Source organism: Suricata suricatta, chromosome 9 (assembly GCF_006229205.1).
Source record: "Suricata suricatta isolate VVHF042 chromosome 9, meerkat_22Aug2017_6uvM2_HiC, whole genome shotgun sequence".
NCBI classification, from domain to species: Eukaryota; Metazoa; Chordata; class Mammalia; order Carnivora; family Herpestidae; genus Suricata; species Suricata suricatta.
Genome location: NC_043708.1, coordinates 63,851,976 through 63,867,062, shown reverse-complemented (window position 1 = coordinate 63,867,062; position 15,087 = coordinate 63,851,976).

The window sequence follows — 15,087 nt, the reverse complement described above, 5'->3', positions numbered from 1 at the left end:
CCTAACTTTCTTTCCCCACCCCTTCCCCTTCCCATGGTCCCTTGTTAGATTTCTCCTGTTAGACCTATAAGTGAAAACATACAGTATCTGTCCTTCTCTGCCTGACTTATTTCACTTAGCATGACAACCTCGAGGTCCATCCACGTTGCCACAAATGGCCAGATTTCATTCTTTCTCATTGCCATGTAGTACTCCATTATGTATAATACCATATCTTCTTTATCCATTCATCAGTTGATGGACATTTAGGCTCTTTCCATGATTTGGCTACTGTTCAAAGTGCTATGAACATTGGGGTACATGTGTCCCTAAGCATCAGCGCTTCTGTATCCCTAGGGTAGATTACAAGCAGTGCTATTGCCGGGTCAAAGGGGAGTTCTATTGTTAATTTTTTAAGGAACCTCCACACTGTTTCCAGAGTGGCTGTATCAGGTTACATTCCCACCAAAAATGTAGGAGGGTACTGGTTTCTCCACATCCTCGCCAGCATCTGTATCTCTTGATTTGTTCATTTTAGGCACTCTGCCTGGCATGAGGTGGTATCTCAGTGTGTATTTTATTCCCTGAGGATGAGTGACATTGAGCATCATTTCATGTGCCTGTTGGCCATCTGGATGTCCTCTTTGGAGAAGTGTCTATTTGTGTCTTCTGCCCATTTCTTCCTTGGATTACATGTTTTTCAGGTGTGGAGTTTGGTGAGTAGATTTTGGATACTGGCCGGTTACCTGATATGCCATTTGCAACTATCTTTTCCCATTCTGTCGGTTGCCTATTCGTTTTCTTAATTGTTTCCTTTGCAGTGCAGCTTTTTATCTTGATGAGGTCGCAATAGTTCATTTTGGTTCTTGATTCCCTTGCCTTTGGGGGTGTGTTGAGTAGGAAATTGCTGCGAATGAGGTCAAGGAGGCTGGTTCCTGCTTTCTCCTCTAGGGTTTTGATGGTTTCCTGTCTCACATTCAGGTCCTTCATCCATTTTGAGTTTATTTTTGTATATGATGTAAGAAAGTGGTCTAGTTTCATTCTTTTGCATGTTGCTGTCCAGTTCTCCCAGCACCATCTGTTAAAGAGTCTCTCTTTTTTCCATTGGATACTCTTTCCTGCTTTGTCAAAGATTAATTGGCCATACATTTGTGGGTTCAGTTCTGGGCTCTCTATTCTATTCCATTGGTCTATATGTCTGTTTTTGTGCCAATACCATACTGTCTTGATGATGACAGCTTTGTAGTAGAGGCTAAAGTCTGGAATTGTGATGCCTCCCGTTTTGGTTTTCTTCTTCAATATTACTTTGGCTATTCGGGGTTTTCTGTGGTTCCATACAAATTTTAGGATACTTTGTTCTAGCTCTGAGAAGAATGCTGATGCAATTTTGATGGGGATTGCATTGAATGTGTAGATTGCTTTGGGTAATAATGACATTTTAACAATGTTTATTCTTCCAACCCATGAGCATAGAATGTTTTTCCATTTCTTTGTATCTTCTTCAATTTCTTTCATAAGCTTTCTATAGTTTTTCCTGATACAAGTCTTTTACATCTTTGGTTAGGTTTATTCCTAGGTATTTTATGGTTTTTCGTGCAGTTGTGAATAAGATCAGTTTCTTGACTTCTCTTTCTGCTGCTTCATTATTGGTATATACAAATGCAACTAATTTCTGTAGGTTGATTTTGAATCCTGTGACTTTGCTGAATTCATGGTTCAGTTCTGGAAGGTTTCTGGTGGAGTCGATCAGAGTGTCATGTCATCTGCAAAAAGTGAAAGTTTGACTTCTTCTTTGCTGATTCTGATGCCTTTTATTTCCTTTTGTTGTCTGATTGCTGATGTGAGGACTTCCAGCACTATGTTAAAAACACAGTGGTAAGAGTGGACATCCTTGTCATGTTCCTGATTTCAGGAGGAAAGCTGGAGTAGCCATACTTATATTGGACAAACTGGACTTTAAAGTAAAGGCAGTAATAAAAGATGAAGAAGGACATTATATAATAATTACAGGGTCTCTCCATCAGGAAGAGCTAACAATTATAAACATCTATGCACCAAATTCGAGAACACTCAAATACATAAAACAACTCATCACAAACAGAAACTATCTTATTGATAAGAATGTGCTTAGTGCAGGGGATTTTAATACTCCACTTACAGCAATGGATAGGTCAACCAGACAGAAAATCACTAAAGAAACAATGGACCTGAAAGGTACATTGGAACAGAAGGAATTAATAGATATATTTAAAACTCTTGATCCTGAAGTTAGGAAATTCACCTTCTTCTCGAGTGCACATGGCACATTCTCCAAAATAGATCACATACTGGGGCATAAAAGAGCCCTCCACAAATACAAATAAATTGAGATCATACCATGCACTCTTCCAGATCACAATGCTATGAAACTTGAAATCAATCACAGGAAAAAGTCAGGAAAACCTCCAAAAATGTGGAGGTTAAAAACCACCTTATTAAAGAATGATTGGGCCAATCAGGCAATTAGAGAAGAAATTTAAAAATATACAGAAACAAATAAAAACTAAAATGCAACAACACAAACTCTCTTGGATGCAGCAAAGGCAGTCCTAAGAGGAAAGTATATTGCAATCCAGGCCTATTTCAACAAACTAGAAAAAGCGCAAATTCAAAAATCTAACAGCGCACCTAAGAAACCTAGAAAGGGAGCAGCAAGAGCACTCCAAAACCAGCAGAAGAAGAGAAATAATAAAGATAAGGGCAGAAATAAACAATATAGAATCCAAAATAATGATCAAACAGATCAATGAAACCAAGAGTTGGCTTTTTGAAAAAATAAACAAAATTGATAAATCTCTAGCCTGCTTCTCAGAAAGAAAAGAGAGAACACCTAAATAGACAAAATCGTGAATGAAAATGGATCTATTACAACTGATTCCTCAGAAATACAAGCAATCATCAGAGATTACTATGAAAAATTATATACCAACAAACTGGACAACCTAGAAGAAATGGACAAATTCCTAAACACACATGTACTACCAAAATTCAAATGGGAAGAGATAGAAAATCTGAATAGATCCATAACCACTGAAGAAATCAAATCAGTTATCAAAAACCTCCCTCTGAATAAAAGCCCATGCCAGATGGCTTCCCAGGGGAATTCTACCAGACATTTAAAGCAGACTTAACACCCATCCTTCTCAAGCTATTCCAAAAAATAGAAATAGAAGGAAAACTTCTGAACTCGTTCTATGAAGCCAGCATCACTTTGATTCCCAAACCAGACAGAGACCCAACAAAAAGAGAGAACTACAGACCAATATCCTTAATGAATACAGATGCAAAAATACTCAACAAGATACTAGCAAATAGAATTCAACAGCACATAAAAAGAATCATCCATCATGATCAAGTGGGATTCATTCCTGGGTTACAGGGCTGGTTCAATATTTGCAAATCCATCAGTGTGATACATCATGTTAACAAAATAAAAGATAAAAACCATATGATCCTGTTGATAGGTGCAGAAAAAGCATTTGACAAAACACATCCTCCCTTCTTAATAAAAACCCTCGAGAAAGTCGGGATAGAAGGAGCTTACTTAAACATTATAAAAGCAATTTATGAAAAGCCCACAGCTAATATCATCCTCAATAGATCATTCTTTTTAAAAAAGAAAAGTACATTTCGAAGGACTAGAAAATATGAACAAGAGTGTGGGTAAGTATTATAAAGCAAAGGAATACAATACCTTGAAGCAAACAACAAATGAAATGTTTAATCTAGAGATTTTTCTGGTGTCCAAGATGCTTTATTTGAAGTACAAGTGAAGGGGTAAAGTTTAGCAACTTACAGCAAAAACCACAGTAACTCTCCCTTGTCATTTTACTTATAGTTTTGAACGGCTAAATAACTCTGGTATGGAATTAAAAAACAAAACATTCAGGAGCACCTGGGTGGCTCAGTCAGTTAAGCATCTGATTTTGGCTTAGATCATGATCTCACAGTTTGTGAGTTTGAGCCCCACATCAGGCTCTGTGCTGACAGCTCCAAGCCTGGAACCTTCTCCAGGTTCTGTGTCTCCATCTCTCTCTGCCTTTCCCCTGCTCACACTCTGTCTCTCTCTCAAAAATAAATAAACATTTTAAAAATATTAAAAAACAAAATAAAAAACATGTACTAAAGTCCAATGTAAAGTAATGCTAGGGGTGCTTGGGTGGCTCAATCAGTTGAATGTCCAACTTAGGCTCAGGCCATGATCTCATGGTAGTGAGTTCAAGCCCTGCATCAGGCTCTGTGCTGACAGAAGGCTGAAACCTGCTTTGGATTCTGTCTCCCTCTCTCTCTGCACTCTCTCACTCATGCTCTATTCTCTCTGTCTCTCACAAATAAATAAATGTTAAAAATTTTTTCAAGTGGTGCCTGGGTGGCTCAGTCAGTTAAGCATCTGACTTTGACTCAGGTCATGATCTCATGGTTCCTGAGTTCAAGCCTACATCAGACTGTGGGCTGACAGCTCAGAGCCTGAAGCCTGCTTCAGATTCTTTGACTCCCTCTTTCTCTGCCCCTTCCCTGCTCACGCTCCATCTGTCTCTAAAAAATAAATAAATGTAAAAAAAATTTTTTTAATTTTTTTCAAAAAATAAACTAATGCTAAAAGTCTTTCTTAAAAGATGGCAACTAAACTCTATCACAAATAATTTATAATTTTGTAAGTGCATAAAACATTTTAGTTTATCTGACTTGATTTCTGGGTTTGGAAATGAATCTTGTATTGCTTTCAATAACAGTAATTTATTAAAATTAATTAATTCCAATATACATTAATTAAATATTAGACATCTCTTTGCTACATGCTTCAAGACATAGGACTATGACTTCCTTGAGAGCAAGAATAGTGCCTTATTTATTTAGTTGAGGATTAAAAATAGTAGAGAAACTAAATTACCATGCATGGCATATATAGTGGAAGAAATGTAGAAAACAAATTACTATGCTGTTCAAAGCAGGGGAAAATCACCACTATTTGTGAAGACCAAAATAGGCATCATTGAAGGCAGCACTTATATGGGCTTTGATGGAGAGTGAGGATTTTGATGGGCACTGAGGCATGGTTAGGAACTTGACAAGAAGAGAAGCAAAAGAACACAGTTACAAAGAACACGGACTCTGCCTGGATTCTAATTCAGGTTCTACTATCAGTCAGTTATGTGATTTCGGGCATGTCATTTAAACTCTCTCACTCTGATTTTTTTATTATAAAATGGAGCTAGTAATAATGCATACTTCTTAGGATAATTGTCATAATTAAATATGCTACTATAAACAAAGTGCTTAGATTATTGCCTGCAACATATTAAGCCCTGTAAAAGAATTAGTTATTATCATTCTGTGCAAAGCAAAGGTATGTTTACAAGAAAATGTGTACAGAATGTTAAAAAAAAATAACTAAAGGAGATGACATAAATAGGAGAGCAAAAAGAGTAAAAACTAGAAAATACATTGTCTGTTGTAGAGACCATCAAATATCTAAAAAGAGTTTATTCCAAATAATGTAGGAAATAGGAAGCCAATGAAGTTTTACTTTTATTTTTGCTTTTAGCCTGGGGCCCAGGTTAAATCAGAGTTGCACTTTGGGAAGATTCATCTGGCCTTAGTCAAAAGATGGATTAGTGGTGGGACAGACAAGGTGAAGAAAAGCTACTGCAGAAAGCTGACCAGAAGTAACAAGACTTAGCTAGGGTAAAGGGAACAGAGATGGAAAAAAGAAGACAGATTCCCTAGTCTGTTCTTGATAAAAATTTAGAAACTTAGGGGGCACCTGGGTGGCTCAGTTGGTTAAGTGGCATACTTTGGCTCAGGTCATAATCTCATAGTTCATGGGTTCAAGCCCTGCTTCAGGCTCTGTGCTGACAGCTCAGAGCCTAGAGCCTGCTTCGGATTCTGTGTCTCCCTCTCTCTCTGACCCTCCCCTACTCATGCTCTGTCTCTCTCTGTCTCAATAATAAATAAACATAAAAAAATAAACAAATAAATAAATAAATAAATTTAAATTTAAAAAATTTAGAAACAGATATCAGGGAGAATTTCTTAAAGATTACTGATGATAGTGTTAAATCTAGGAGACTTTGTTGCCATCAAGTAAAATAGGAAAGTCAGGATAAGAAACTCTCTTGCAGTGACAATGAGTAGCTTGCCTTTGGATATACAGAGTTTAAAGTGTCTAAAGGACATCCCACTGGAACTTAAAACTATGTGTCTGGAGATAATGATCTGAAATCTGCATAGAGATAATCGTTGAAGAAACAAGAATAGTTAAGACATCTGAGAAAAAGAGAGAAAGAGAAATGACCCCAAGAATGAAACCTTGGGAAATGAGACAATCCCACTGTGTAAGGAGCACAAACAACTAAAAAGTAGGCAGGTACCATGGCGTGAGAAGAAGGCATGATCACATGAGGAGTCTTCCCAGCCTGAAAGGCATCAGTTCTTTATCATCATCTTATTTCCTATGGAAATAAACCCACCTAACTGAAATTTCACGGCTTTGAGAAAAAGACAAATATTTTTCCCTACGCTGCTATTCTTTTCAAGGCTTTTTTTTTTCTTTTACCTGAGTAGATGTCATAAATATCTTCCCTGAAGGTAAGACTTAGGTTGGTCTCAGGTTCAAACTCTGAAACTATGAAAACTAAATTATAGAAGCATCTCTTACATTTATGCTTAAGAACATAGAGATCACTCTCTCTGCTCTGACTTAAATTTTTACCAGATGATGGTGATGATGATATCTATAGAAATAACTATCTATGCCTTACATGTATCTGTTTTTACAGTAATTGCATATTACCTTTCAAGAAGAAAGTATTTCCCATACTTTAACCTTCTGCCTTTTTGATATGAGAAATGTTCCCATATCCCCAAAGCAGAGTCTATAGAATTAAAGAAACATGAAATTGATAAAAATCCTTTTCTTCAAGGAAAGCAAATTGGATGTGTCAACTGTAAACTGGCATTGGTAGCCCCTGAATTCTTTCTATCTTCCTCCCTCCATATATTGAATCTTTTCCTTACACTAAAATTGATCCCATTACCTGGGCTTCCTATTAAACAGTCTCCAAATTCCACCAATATTTATCTGTCATCCCATACCACTTGTTTTCATTGACTCACTACCTCTAGCATCTCTGAAGTACTCAGCCCACAGGTTTCTGCTGAAATAATCATAACTTTTCTCTTTTTCCCTTCCCTTTTATCCTTTTTACTGTAAGAGACTTTTCATTTTAATGGGTCCCCTGGATTATTTTATAAACTAATATAAGTTATTAGCTTATATTTAGTATTATATATTTATTATTGCTCATCCCCTATTACCCTTGAATAGTTTCTATTTGTGTAATTTTTAATTTACTTTCTATGCTTAAATTTTCATTTTTATTCAACATTTATCAAACATCTATTTTAATAGATAATTATTTCTTTTACATCTATTTCTTCTCTTTACATCTGATTTTGTTTCAACAGAACAACTTAATTCCTTCTCTTAACGGAGGCAGTTTGGATAGGGCTCCAGGGATAGAATATATGATCTGGACCTAAGACAATCTTGCATGTCATAATCTGGAACTGCAATTGCTAGTTCAGGAATGATCAAATGAACCAATTCAGGCCAGTAAGAGTGTACCCAAGAACTTGTACAGGAGTTATAAACACAGTCTCTTATTTCTCACAGGCTGGATGCTGTGCTGACAGGAGTCTGAAGTTTCTTGGAGTCAACTCTGAGATTTTTCAGGTAAATCAACCAATATATTCCCTTAAAAAAGGAAAGAAAGAACCTGGTTTGAGTTGATTTGTTGTCACTTACTAGCATTCCCACTAATGTGTCCACTATGGATCAAGCACCATCTTAGGTATTAGAGAAACAAAAATTAAAGAGACACACATTTCTGTCCACAAAGAACTCACAATGTAGTAGATAAAAAAGACAAATGTAAAGATCACAAATTACCAAAAAGCAAGGATACAAGGCACCTTGGACTCCAACATTTAAAGACTGGTTGAACTATTTTGTTTTCTAGATGAAGATGGTAGTTTATATTCATACGCAAGAGAGCTTTTACAACTGGTATCAATCCATCAAAAATGGAAAACTGAGTAAGTAAATAAACCCCAAACTGGACAGAAGAATGCATAGAATATAATAAACTCATAAATTGGGCTACAGTCCAGCAAAGAATTAAAGAATTCACAACCATGTGAATAACACTGAATGAAAAAAAGTAGATCACAGGATACAGACAGCATAATGCCATTTATAATGCAAAGTTCAAAAACAAGCAAACTCTAAAAGTAAGTTATAGATAAATATCCATGTGTTAAAATTATTTTTTCAAGGACAATTCAAGATAGTGGTTACCAGGGTGAAGGGTGGAGAGCAGCCAAAGATTTGCAATGAATAGTAACCTAGATAGAGTCTCAATTACCTGGGTAACATTCCACTGCTTAAGTGTAATTGTGGCCTCTTCTGTGTCCAGTTTATAGTTATGCTTCGTAACTCACATTTAACATATATTTTTATTTAGCAAATAGTTTTTAATATGCCTTTAAAAACTATCTCCCAAATATTCTGACTCCCTCCTATTTACTCACCACATTTATAATTTAAAAACCTATTATTAGACATGTTGACCCACATAAGCTGAAGTTTTAATAAGTCTTCCTATGATTAATTATCTGAATTCCTCTTCTAAGTTTATGCAACCATAGTAGAAGATGACTTCAGTTCAAATTAGCATGTTTCCTTCTTGGCTCCATATTTCTACAATATGATTTATATTTTCAGGGTGATTTGATATTGAATACTGATAAAAAGACTCAGAAAATGACATTTACATCATTAATTCAAATATACATACAAACATCCCCAAGACATTTGTCCATGAGTTCCAGAATCCCTTGGGGGGAAAAAAAACAATAGAGGAATGATTTGATGACTGTCACAGCTGCAGTTATGTTGAACTCCTGGGTTTGTTTCATTTGAGTTTAATTATTTCTAATGAAACCTCTTCCTTTGTTTGGCCCTAACTAAGGTGTAGGATCACTTGAGCTGTGCTGGCAGGTCTCAACTTGTCAGCACAAGTGGCCTCTTTAGCCCACAGGCATGCTGCCTTACACCTGGTACAGGCAGACAGAGAGAGATTAGGGCCTGTGGGTGTAACTCAATTGTGTCTGTCAACATCAGTCAATGCCAAGCTGCGGGGACAATTGTTGAAAATGTAGGATCAGGTCCTGCTCATGAATTAGCTTTCCATCCCATTCAATCATGTTACCAAGTACCTACCACATACAAGGCACTCAACCAGGTGTTTGGAGTGATTAAAAGGATGAGACTCAATTTCCACTTTGAGGAATTATTCCTGAGGTCTATGTTTGAGCAATGATTCTCAAACTTTAGCTTGCATCAGAAACACCTAGAGTGTTTGTTAAATTACCTGGGCCCCACCATCAGAGTTTCTGATTCAACAGATCTGAGACAAGACTCAAGAATTTGCATTTCTCACATGTTCCCAAATGATACTAATGGTGTAGGTTCAGGGACTATATAATGAGAACCACTCTGATAGATTGATTCAGATGTCCAGAAAGTCTCTCAAGTTGTTGGCATACTTGAGTAAATAGTCATTGAAAAACTGACTTTAAAGAATTTTTCTTTCAAATATATAGCCAATATATTTTTAAATATTGTCACAATTAATTAAAACAATAATGACTATTGCTGACACTTAGTGAATCTCTATCACATGTGCCAGGTAGTGCTGGTTGCTTTACATACATTGTATCAATGGATCATCACAGAAATTCCCTTTGACTGATATTATCATCTCCATTTTACAGATGAGGAAACTATGGATTAGAGATGTTAAGGAACTTGCCCTTGACCAAAGTTTCTCCATCTAAATGCTGGACATCTGGGCCTGGATAATTCTTTGCTGGAGTTGGAGGGGTGAGAGTGGGGAGCTGTCCTGTGCATTGTAGGCTGTTTAGCAGCATCCCTGACTTCAATCCATTAGATGCCAGTAGCATTTCCCCTCCTTGCAACCATCAAAAATGTCCCCAGACATTGTCAACTGTCCCATCTCTGGTTGAAAACTATCTACCCTAGACACACAATTTAGGAAACATCTAACTATTTCACATCTTCACCTATCAGAGGTTGCATGTATTTTTACCTCAGAAACATAGAGTGCTAAGCTGGAAAGAAGTTAGAGATAATTTGAAGGAATTTACCCACTTTCAGATAAGGAAGCCACAGGCCGTAGAGGTATTTCAGTGCTCTGCCAGGAATCAGGAGGAATTCAGATCAACACTGACTTGTTCTACAGTGCACAAACTTTCCCTCATATTGTTGCTCCACTTATTCTTAAGAAATATTCCCAGCCCATGTGCACTCATGACAAGTGTGCTTTACTCTCTGCCAGCAAACACTCAAAAAGCAAATGGCCTGGCTCCTTCTCAATGCATGCCACAGAATGGATGAGAAAACGTATTGGAATCCCTGGGGAAGTTTTATAAAAGGGCAGGTCCAAACAGAACAAATTAAGGAGAGCCAAAGACACTTATGTAAACCTTCGTAGGTCTGCCTTTCAAAAACACAGCTCTGTCGGCAAAAATACAGAGTTTGCCCAATATGAAGAAATCTGGTAATCATATACAATTACAAAACCTGTAAATGTTAGCAAGTTGAATCACTCATCCAAGTAGTTTTCCTTGTCCAGAGTGAAAACTGTAATAATTGGATGAAGACATCTGCACTATTTTAACATGTCATGTTAAATATCTGTATTTTGTAACTCATCTTGATAGCTAATTTTCATGGAAGTATGTGTTAATTGAGCAAAAAAGACATCTTTAAGATGGTTATCATAAGATAATCACACCCTAGGGCATTGTAAGGCAAGAGGTACTGCTCTGAATCTGTGATTCTCCAAGGATATGATTATCACATGATAGCTGCCACACCTCCTAAAGCGCTACCTCTCGGAGCTGCCTCCATCTGACTCAGGTGGCTGGTATCCAGTCCCTTTGCTTCTCACAACATCACATTCATCTCTTCCCAGGAGGTTGTGCAGGTTCTCAAAAATAATACCTTGGGGCAAGATACAGTAAAAATAAAAAAAATGGTACCTTTCAGAACAAGACGATCACAACAAAAGTTAAACTTGGCTTTTTAGAAAGCGCACTTGCGCGCGCACACACACACACAGATTCTGACGCTAATTCAGTGACCATCTTTACCAAAATCCAAATGGTCACTTTTATTTTATATGCCTTCATTCCTCCTTACCTTTTACCAGGTCCTTACTACCCAATCACCCTCTGTTTTAAAACCTATTAAAAACCTATTTGTTTTTATATAACCATGCATTGCCGATGCAACTAGCCAAGCATAAGGATTTTATTTCCTCCCAAAGACTCTTGCCTAATATAATGCACTCTTCCTGTACTAAAACCATAATGTCTTGGGGTGCCTGGGTGACTCAGTCAGTAAAGCATCTGACTTTGGCTCAGGTCATGATCTCACAGTTCGTGGGTTCAAGCCCTGTGTCGGGCTTTGTGCTGACAGTTAGCTCAGAGCCTGAGCTTGTCTTCGGATTCTGTATCCCCCTCTCTCTCTGACCCTCCCCTGCTCACTCTGTTTCTCGCTCTCAAAAATAAATGAAATATTTTTAAATACCTTAAAATCATGATGTCTTTTGCATTAAAACAAATGTATCAATTTGCAATGTTGAAAATGACCTGTATTCAGTTATGACAATTAACTCTGAAAATGAGCCCATTTGTATTCAAAAGATTTTGAAGTGTGGCTTGGTCAATTAAGCATACTGCTCTTGATTTTGGCTCAGGTCATGATCTCACAGTTTGTAAGATAGAGCCACACACGGGGCTCTATGCTGACAGCATGAAGCCTGCTTTGGAGTGTCTCCCTCCCTCTCTCTTAGCCTCTCTCTCTCCCTCAAAAATAAATAAATAAATAAACTTAATTTTTTTAAATTTGGGGCCCCTGGGTGGCTCAGTTGGTTAAATGTCCAACTTAGGTTCAGGTCATGATCTCACAGTTCCCGAGTTTCAGCTCTGTGCTGACACCTCAGAACATGGAGCCTGCTTCAGATTCTGCCTCCCTCTGTCTGTCCTTCCCCCACCCCCTCTCTCTCTGTCTCTCTGTCTGTCTCTCTCTCTGTCTCTCAAAAATAAACATTAAAAAATAATAAAGAAATATTTAATTTTTAATTTAAAAATGATTTTAAAAAGATTTTGAGGTGTTAGCAGGTTGCTGAGTTATATACTCTGATGAGGAGCAATGGAAGGTCTCTTCCACTGACAGCAACACTAGCCTTAGGAGTTCTAAAATCAACATATAAAACAAAGTAGTATTTCTTAAAGATGCACTATAGAAGTCAATGTGAAATGAAAACTACATTTTCTTTATTTAAGCCTTTCATTTTTTTCAAATGAAAAGTTGCTATTATTGTAATATTTACTTTTGAATACATAAACTGTGAAATAATGGCAAAAACACTTGAAAGGTAGCCAGAAGATAGAGGAAAAACTCCCTATCCACTGTATCTCAGATTTTTTTTTTAATGTGAAGTGCTTAAAGGCTGTTCTTTAAAACTCCAGTTAGAGAAAGGAAGGAGACTGTCAATCTGCAGTAATGTATAAAGATGTGAGGTGCTGATGCATTTCCCTGCTTTGAGTGCATGAAGTCGCCTTTGTTTCAGGTTTCCTTGGCAACCCTTCTCAGAGTATTTACAGGAAGAGCAAGTCCTAAATGGAGTCTGGTCTGAAGAGGGCCTTTAAAGAAAGGAGTCGAAGTTCCCTATTTTTATTCCTTCAGAAGTGCATGTGTGTAATGAAGGATGCACAAGAAAGGAGAATACATCATTTTCCATAGTCGTGGCTACCTATTTGAGAGTGAACAATGATTTTTGAGAGCCTGTGTTGTGTTTCTGGCTATGAGACATCTAAGGAAACATAGACTTCCTAGAAAGTTTCCTTTAAAGACCATCTTCATCCTCAGAGCTGCCTCAATAGACAAAGATCAGTGGGAGCTATTGGCTTTTGATGATGCTCTAATTCCAAGTGATTTCCTAAGAAACTTTCATGATGTCATCCTCAAGGACAAAAGCTTATTGGAATTGTTAATAACTGGCTTTCTCATTTATAAAAGAAATAACTTCCTTAATCATTGACTATATTTGTGGCCTCCATTTTCTAACCTCCCATTAAGACTTTATCTCTACTAGATTACTGCTACTGTTACCATATCTGGCCTAGCACCAGACACAATGATCTCTACTCAGACCTTACCCTATGCTACTTCTGCTGATAATCCTTCCTAAACTTTCTTCTTATGTGGCTTTATGAATCTGTTGTTTTCTTTTTTGATTTCCTTACTTTTGCTGGCAGGACCAGGACCACGGAAAGGCAAATGAGGCACTTGCCTTGGACACAATATTTAAGGGGCTGTCAAAACAGTAATCAAAATAAATGATATTTTAATACAATGTTTCTTTAAATCAAAATTAAATGCAAAAAAAAGTCTATGAGGAACAAAATGTCAAAATTGTAAACAAAACAGAATCCATGTTGTTGATTAGATCAAGTCATCAACATTATAACACTGTTACTTCCCTCTTTCCCATCTCACTATGTTACACTCAAAATATGAAAGCTTGCATCATTAGTCATATTCTTTCTTTTTTTTAAATTTTTTTAATGTTTATTTATTTTTGAAAGAGAGAGAGAAAGACAGAAAGGAAGTGGGGGTGGGGCAGAGAGAGAGGGAGACATAGAATCCGAATCAGGCTCCAAGCTCCAAGCGATCAGATCAGCACAGAGGTCAACGAGGGGGTTGAACCCACAAATCACGGGATGATGGCCTGAGCCAAAGTCAGACACTTAAGCAACTGAGCCACTCAGACACCCCAGTCATATTATTTCTACCTCAAGAATCCTTATGTAGTACTTATATTACATGTCCCCATCATGCTCTCTGTAATCATCCATTTATACACAGACACATGCACATTTACACATATATATTCATCATTTTTTTCATTCAATTATTATTTGTTAGAGGTTGTCTTGAATATTCTCCTCAGATTCAGCATGTAGATAATACATTCTCTGAATTCCTATGCATCCTCAAATAGTTTTCTTTTGCCCAAACAAGTGAGGATTATCTTGCCTGATTTTAGGATTCTTAGATTGCCTACTTTTCTCTTGGTAATCTTTAGATAGCGTTCCATTGTCTCCTATCTTCCAGTGTTGTATATGTGATGTCTGATTGCCAGCTTAATTCTTATTATTTTTGAAAACAATTTGTTCCTTCACTCTGGAAGTCTATGCAATTTTCCTTTTATCTTTTGAGCTCAGAAAAATTATCAGACTAGGCCTAGGTTGTTGTTGTTATTGTCGTTTTGATAATCATGCCTGGAACTCAGTGAGTCCTTTGAATCTCTGGCTCAAATCTTCCTTTTGACACAAGGAAACTGTCTTCTTTCATTTGTCTAATTATTGTCTCTGCTCCATTGATTCCTATTTCTCCTTATGGAACTTCTATGATTTGTATTTTGAGTGCCCTGTACCTGTCCTCATAAATCACTTATTCTTTCCCTCCTATTTTTTTCTAGCTTCCTATTTTTATTCCTCGGTGTCTTTTTTTCCATTTAAATTTCCAAACCACTGATTCACAATTCAGGGGTGACTATCTTCTCTTTCAATTTATGTATTGACTTTATTAATTCAAAAATTATGAGGTTTGAATTCCCAGCATGTGAGAGATTTTAAACTATATTCAAACCTCAAGTTCTCTTAGCAATTTTTGTCCAAGTTGTTCTCAGTCACACCAGCAAAACTCTTTTTTTTTAAGAACTATATGTTGTGTGTGCTACCCTTCCTCTACCATTGCTAGATCCCCTAGTTTTCTTTGCCAACTTCTGACTCACTCTCAGATCTCACAGCCAGAGTTTGGGATGCCCTAAACAGAAGCATTCTGCTTCCACAGGTCATGTCTAAAAGTCAATTTGTCAGTTTGCTACCTGAGCACTGGAAGGAAGATCCTCA